Source organism: Parasteatoda tepidariorum, chromosome 3, assembly GCF_982258835.1.
Source record: "Parasteatoda tepidariorum strain Cologne lab strain chromosome 3, Ptep-v5.0, whole genome shotgun sequence".
NCBI lineage: Eukaryota > Metazoa > Arthropoda > Arachnida > Araneae > Theridiidae > Parasteatoda > Parasteatoda tepidariorum.
Genome location: NC_141757.1, coordinates 122,252,190 through 122,260,475, shown reverse-complemented (window position 1 = coordinate 122,260,475; position 8,286 = coordinate 122,252,190). Strand labels below are relative to the sequence as shown.

Here is an 8,286-nt window from a genome sequence, read left to right as displayed (position 1 = left end):
GAGGCACCAATTTACATTTGTGGAATTGTTAGTATATATATATATATATATATATATATATATATATATATATATATATATATATATATATATATATATATATATATATATATATATATATATATATATATATATATATATATATATATATATATATATATATATATATACGTTATATATAGTTAGTATATATGGTTATTCAATAAAGGTTGTCAAAAATGATTCCATCAAGACTTTGTAGTGGTTGTACATAAGCACATAAGCTTGATGTTAATTGATGGTAGGCTATATAATCGGGTTATGACAATTTTTTCAAGTAGATGCATTCAATTAAATATGGTTTGCTAAGGCATTAACGCATTATATAAACATTTCATTTAAAGTTGACATAATTTAATACAAATGGTAGTAATTTCATTCACTGTATGAATGGAAACTATGCTTGAGCATACTCTTATAATCATGACATGAAAATTTAAAACAAATTAATGTTAAGAATTTAGAAATTATTTGGATTGATTAATATGAAAACCTGGGTAGCATAAGCTTTTAGCACTATGGTAATAGATAGCATTGCAAGTGGATGTATTTTTATATTGATTACTAGTCGGAGAGTAGTAAATTTTAGCTTGGCGCTAGAAATTGTTCATAATTCTGTATGAAGTTAATTAAGTTAATTAGTTTATTTATAAGAGTTTTATTACTAATAATTTGTTTCTTCCAGGCTATAATGTTTTGTTCCATGGGGATTTTAAAGTGATAGGATTCTGTTAACGGGTATTTTGTAGCGTAGTGTAGTGGTGAACCAATTTCTCCACAACTGCAAAGTTTATGTCTTGACAACTGAAAGCGTTTCAAGTATGTTCTAAAGGGACCATGCTCAGTTATGAACACTCTATTGGAAAAAATTCGCAAAACCAGTATCAAAAACCAGTAACAATGATACCAGAACCAGTATAACTATACCAGAAATTTAAAACCTGGTATGAAACCATACTGGAAATTTTAAAACCTGGTATGGCACCATACTGGAAATTTTAAAACCAGTATAGCACCATACGGGAAATTTTAAAACCAGTATAGCCCCATACTGGAAAGTTTAAAACTAGTATGACGCCACACTAGAAATTTTAAAACCAGTATGTAGCATACTGGAAATTTTGATACCAGATTTCAAATATATAGGAAAGTGTGAAACCAGTATAATATCGTACTGGAAATTTTGATACCAGTTTTTAAACATGATGGAAATTTCGAAACCAGTTAGAATCCATGCTGGAAATTTTGAAGTAGTTTTAAAATATACTAACTTAAATTCTTAGAAAGTGCATATTTTTCCGGAAATCTAACAGGTTTCGACATTTTCAAACTAGCTTACTTCTTCAATAATTTACTATTTTATAAAGTCTTCGTTTTTTTTCTTCTTGATTATATACTAATTTCCAATAATTAATTTCTTAGATTTTTATAAGAACTCTATTAAAAGTGGAAGAAATATATTAAGAGTGGTGAAAACGTACACTTTCTATGTACATCAATTTTTAAAAAGAATGCATATTTAAAATTATTAAAACATTTTATAATTTTGAAGCGAAGGGAGTTTTTGAGTTAGATTTTTACACATTTTAATTATTTTAAAATCTAAGTCATCTTAGTAAAATCTAGTTTTTTAAATTAAAGTAATTTTATAATAAAAGTAATTAAACAATAAAACTTTTTTTTATTCGTTTATACTTTATTTACTTACTTATTTTTTTATTTACAAAAATTATTTTAATCAAGGTTTCGTCATGATGAGAAAAGAATATTATTAATTGCATCACTTTAAATTTTATTATAAATTGTTGTTAATTTCTATTAATAATTTATTGAATTTATACTAAACTAGAACTATGTTGCTCCCAATCGAAAGAAATTTATCAATTCGCAAAATAAATTATTTAGTTTAGGTTTCGACGACTTGGTAAAAAAAGAAATATGTTTACATAAATTGAAAATTGTTATAAAATCTTAAAAACTTTTTACCTTAACCAAACTTAAATCTCTCCTTCATAAATTTATAAATTTCAGTCCGTTTTTGAAATTTGTAGTTTAAATCATAAAACAAAATAAACTTTTATGAAATAAATAAATAAATTTGTATTGTAACACTATAATTAATTTAATTCAATTGAAGAGAGCGATTAATGCAGAAACGAAAGGGAATCATGCAAAGACGAGAATCGACCCTAATCGTTCGTTAAATCTATATAAAGCTACCCACTTTCCTAATTTATCAGTTTTTTCAGTTCGTTCCGTTCTCAGCGTGAACTTCAGCCAATCACATTTCATCAAACTTTGTTTACATTTGTCCTTATCATGGATGCCTCATGGTAATTCTTGGCGCTATATTTTAGTAAGTGAATTTTTGTCTTTATTTCTTGCTTTTATTTACATATTCTTTATTTACATATTTTCTAGTTACAGAAATGTTAAAACGTATACTTAAGCAGTATTTATAGATTAAGTAATCAAGACATATTATATTATTCTTGAAACTGCATGTGCTTGTATTAGGGTTACTACTTAAACTCCATTGCTTGAGAAGAAAATATTTTTAATGTTTTTTTTTCTTCCTGCATTTCTTAATGAGACTTTATTAGAAACACTTTGTTCACATGTTATTTACATAAATTCTCATTATTATCATGTGATCACCGTTATTAACAAATTAATTATTTGTTAAGTTGTATATAATATTTTTAGACTTTGAATTACTTTATAATTGCAAATTATTTTGTTATTTTTAATGTTTAATTTTATTTTAAAAATTTTAATCATGTAATTTAAATTATATTTTATTAACTGTTGATACCCTGAAGTTTCAGTAAAACTAAAAAAGCGTTTTACAAATAAAGCAGTTGATACTTAAAAGTTTCATATTAACCACTTAATAGCTTGCATATATTTTGTTTACTATTATATAATTTCTAAATAAATTTTTTCTTTCAGAAATGATTTGGAAAACTTTATTAATTCCTTGTAATTTCCATCGAGGTATGTTTTCTAGTTCTTTTCATATTCAACATGCACATTATTATTGAAATTGTTTTTTTAATTTGATGGTTATTTTATACTTTATAAATCTACAATTGGGGATATTTCAGTGTCAGGATCTGTTGTGCCGGCTACAACTGTCAAGACGCTAAAAGGATTTTAAGCTTGCTAATTATATATTTATTTATATATATATATATATATATTTTTTTAAAAAAGACAAGTAGAGATTTGCTGGTATGGGTGCAAATTATACTCTTTAAAGTGGTCCTCTTTTTTAATGTTTTTGTTTAATTTCTCTCAGACTGCTACCCGGAAGTTGCGGTGATGTGTTTTAAGTATTGGCTGAGTCACCAGAATTCTGAAAGTGTTCGTTGGCAGCCCTGCATTCATTATATTCATATCTTGGTACATAAAAGTGATACAGTGTTTTTAAAGATATTCAGTTTGTTAATAAATTGAAGTAGTGGAAAATTTTTGTAAGTTTTCGTATCGTAGTTGCAAATAAATAGAACGGAATGCTTCCTTAATTTCAATGAATGTAAAAAGTATATGCAAATTTATTTCTGAGTTCAGCCACTGAATAGTTACATTTTTAACTTTACGTTCAAGTTTTGTTTGTTTAAACCCGTTAATGTTCTTTGTCTTAATAATACATTTAAATGCTAAGCTTTAGAGGAAGTTATGAGCTGAACTGTTTAAAAACTATTATATTGAAATTAAAATGGTAAAAAGTTACTTCAGATCATTCATACTGTAATCTTTGCATAGAGTCACTATGAAAAGTTGGTTGGTAATGTGCTTCTGTGATGTGGGTGCTGGTGATTTCTTTTGAGTTGTCATCAAAATTGGGTAGTATGAGCGATACCTATGTTAGACATTAACTTCCCTTTATTTGAAATAAATCTCTTTCAAATTACACAAAAATAATAAAATTTGGTAGACCATTATTTTTTCTTACTAGGGTGCGGAAAATTTTGCAGTTCAAATCTTGAATTTTATAATTTGATCTACGTTTAAATTGGACAGTTAAAAAATTGAGTATATTTGTAATTGATTGGAATCAATTACAAATATAACACTGTATGGTGTAGGTGGTTGAAAAATAAGTATTTGCAATTGTATTTCTCATACTTAATAATTATTCTGAAAAATTGCTTTACTGTATAAATTTGTCTATATAATTTGGATAATTGTTTATTTGTAATATAAATAAATTTTTTAAAATCTTCTATTTATTTACAGTCTGTGCGTTTCAATAGCTAATCTTTAAATTAACATCATACAGTGTTCGAAATTCGCTCTTGACTCGCTCTTTTTTTTCCTAATTTAATTTTCAGATATTATGCGTTAAGTAAATTATCATAAAAATTAAATACTTCAAATAGAAAATGACTATATCAAATTGTGCTTTAAATCAAGGAATCTTAAGAAAAATGTCAATAGAAGAATGACAGAGTAAAATAATTCAAAATTTTTATTTATATTAGTTAATAACTTGTGTCATTTAAGCTTTCATTTGTAGCTATAATTACTACTCTAACCACTATTATGTTTGAATGATTAAAGTTGACTATAATTTAAATTTCAAATATATCTAAAATTAAATTGGTTTGTATTTAAATCTATAGTAGCAAGCAAGTACATTGATCAAAATGTAACATAACTATATAATTATATTTTGCAATGCCTGATTTCAAAGTAAATGAACAGTGTCAAATTAGATTCATTTCAAATATTTTTGGCGGCATTTCGAACATTATATGCTATATGTGTTATTTGCATTTAATTTTATTTATCAATTACAAATATAAACCGAAGTTAATTGATTTATATGAAATCATGATTTTATAATTAGATTGTTTATATTTATAGATATATACACTTCACACGGTCTCCTTATTGTGCATATGAATTTGCATTTGTCAAACATTTCCAAGGCTTATTTAACAAAATTTATTTTGTCATTTCAAAAGATATGAAAATTAAAAAATAAGATTTTGACTTATTTTAGTCAGTTTTTGGCTATTCATTACATAATATTTCTAATCCCCAATCAATTTTCATAAAATCTGAAGAATGCATTTACACTTTTCTGCATGTAGCTGCAAAACATTTTTTGTGTAGTATTTTAGATTCAAATATTATTGACAATTATTTCTAATACATAAATTATTAAAAAAATTACATTAACTGTGTAGAAGTTTAAAAAAAAAACAGTTTATTTGATTTTTATTAACCTAATGCAAACTATAGCTTTTGACAAAGTGTGAATTGATGTTTCATAGGGGATGTTTTATTTCCCTGTATAAACCAGGTAACTTTATTTATTTACTCGTATCAATGTTTTATTTTCCCATTCAGCGCAGTTCACTAACCTGCTTCCTGTATCAAACTGTAATACCTCACTATACTTGTGTTAAAAATAAATTGTTACATCATCCCAGTTTACTGGGTGCAGTACACTAGTGATACTGGGTTCGATATCATACTGGAATAAATTTTATACCAGCTTATGAAACACCGGTATGATACTGGTTCCAGTATCATACTGAGATCAATTTGATACTGGTTTATGAAACACCGGTTCCGGTATGATACTGGTTCCAGTATCATACTGGGATTAATTTGATACTGGTTTATGAAACACCGGTTCCGGTATGATACTGGTTCCAGTATCATACTGGGATCAATTTGATACTGGTTTATGAAACACCGGTTCCGGTATGATACTGGTTCCAGTATCATACTGGGATCAATTTAAAATCGGTTTATGAAACACCTTTTCCGGTATGGTACTGGGACTGGTATTATACTGGATCCAGTATCATACCGGAACCGGTGTTTCATAAGCCGGTATAAAATTTTTTGTACTGGGAATTTTTACCAATAGGGCATTATTAATTCTTCTGGCCATTTACTGTTTTAAAGGAAACTTTTGGAAAAATTTCGTAAGTCGTTCTTCCGTACTTGTGTGTGGTCCACTGTTGTTGCCAATAATTTAAAATGAATTCTTTTTCCTTCTTTTTAATATATGATAGGGGCATTCCCAAATTTGTTGATGTAAGATTTTTATCTTCCTTTGCTGCCTTATCCGCCTCTTCATTACCCATATGACCAGCATGTGCTTTTATCCAGGAGATTTCTAATTGTGGATGATTGATTAAAATACTTAGGATTTTTTGAATAATATTATGCGTTGTGTTGTAATTTTTGATAGCATGTAAAGCAGATAGACTGTCAGTCCAAATTGTTGTATTTCTGATGTTATTTTTTGCTATTTGGAATAATAAAATAATATTCCAAAAATAATATTCCATTCCTTCTAAAATAGCTCTTGCTTCGGCTTGAAAAGCAGTGCTCCAATTGAAAAACTTCATTTTGATGGTATTTGATTTCGTACCATCAAAGATTATTATGGCGGCTCCTGTTCCTGCCTCCATCTTCGAGCCATCTGTGTAGATACTAATTCTTCTATTTTTTCAGTTTTTTGTTTTATTTGAACATTGCCCGTTGTATTTAAGTTAAAGTCTGCAGGATGAATTGTCTGGAGGTTGATTTTTGTATCTATTTTTTTATTGCTTATAATTAAATCGTCTATCACAATTGTGTGAAAGGAATCTTTTAACAAGTTAATTCTAATTGCTTCTTGTTGCAATGTTAGATGAAGAGGAGGTAGACCTAGGATAACTTGTAGTGCTTTTGTTGGAGTTGTCCTATATGCGCCTGTTATATTTAGTAGAAACTTCCTTTGTACTGAGTCAATCTTTTTTTTATGTATTGGTGTGGTTCTGAGCACCAGATTGCTGCACCGTGTGCTAACATTCTGACTACACATGCCTAATATAAAATTAGTCTATGCTCTCTTTTAATTCCCCAAGATCTTCCTGATATTCTTTGGATTGCTTTGCAGATGCTTTACTTCCTTGTGTTGTTATATGTTCTGACCAGTTAATCTGTTCATCAATTATAAGACCTAAAAGATTTACTGAAGTGGATCTTTTTATTTTCGTGTTGTTTAGCTTTATTACAGGGCCGTTTACTAGTTTGCTTTCAATCAGAATGTATGTAGTTTTCTCTTTTGAGATTTCAAGACCGTGCATAGTGGCCCAGCTATTTAAGATATTTAATGTATTTGTTGTGATGATGCCATGATCTGATTCTGTCTTAGCTGTTATGACAAAGGCAGGTAGTTACATATTGTTTATTGTCGATGAAACTGAAAACCATATTTTCATATAAAAGTGTCTATAGAGATACAAATTTTGATTGTTACAAATAAAATGTTCATATACTAAAGCAAAATATTATACAACGCATTAAAACCATAAAATTAATTCATTTAGATTTTGAGAATTCAAATGTACCAAGCAGTAAAATCTGCATAAATTTAATTAAACGAGAAAGAGAAAAGAGAACATACATTGGAGAACATTATGTTATCTGTTGAAATTTTAAAAAAATGTTATGAAGCATATGAATTAAATAAGTAGAAGTTTTTAATATTTTAATACGTAGTTTAGATGTTCGGTTTTAAACATTAATATATCTTCAAGGACTAGAGATGGGTGCATAACGTTTGTAAAAAGTACTTAAAGGTGCTTTTTTGGGGATTTCGTTTTCAAAAGCTTTTAAAGGTGCTTTTTTCAGCTGGTGTTTTTAAAAAGTGCTTTTTTTTCCCTCAAGTAATTTTTTTTTCTTCAGTGATATCTGGTGGATCCCATGCATTTCACGAAAAATGGGGTGTTTGCTACGTAATCATTCATGTCTTACGTCGTACCCACGACATAGGACATGACTATTGTCGACATAGGACTTAGCGATGTCGTACCCACGTTATGACTTGCGCATGCGCGCTCACTAAACCGAAACCCGAGTGCTCCAATTCGGATAGAGAATATCAGATCCTTATGAAATGTTTCTCTTTTTAATTTAATTTTATTCTTGTTTATTTTACTTTACTTCTAACACTTTTTTGACGTAGGGGGTAAGGGTACTTTTGTTCTGAGTTCAGGGTCAAGTTGAATTCACTCGGGGATGTGGGAAAGTACTGATTGTTTTGATTTACGTCCGTTTCTTTTTGGGTTTTTTTTAACGCTAAAACTGCTTATAAAAAGTTTTTGTTTTTCAATAATGTCATTGATTGAATATGAATTTTTTGAGTGCTTGAAAATTTTTGTAAAGTGCTTGAAAAGTTTTTAAAAAGTGCTTATTTTTGATTGAAAGATTTGGATACGCATCCTGTAGGTA

The 8,286-nt window shown here is 28.0% G+C and overlaps 1 long non-coding RNA gene across 1 annotated transcript; it reads left to right on the top strand.

The window, feature by feature from the left end:
* The first annotated feature begins 2,260 nt into the window (after window positions 1–2,260).
* Window positions 2,261–4,057, top strand: LOC147814259 (uncharacterized). Its single transcript, XR_015432300.1, has 3 exons — window positions 2,261–2,395; window positions 2,992–3,036; window positions 3,341–4,057. It is a non-coding gene; the product is annotated as an uncharacterized LOC147814259 (long non-coding RNA).
* Window positions 4,058–8,286: the final 4,229 nt, after the last annotated feature.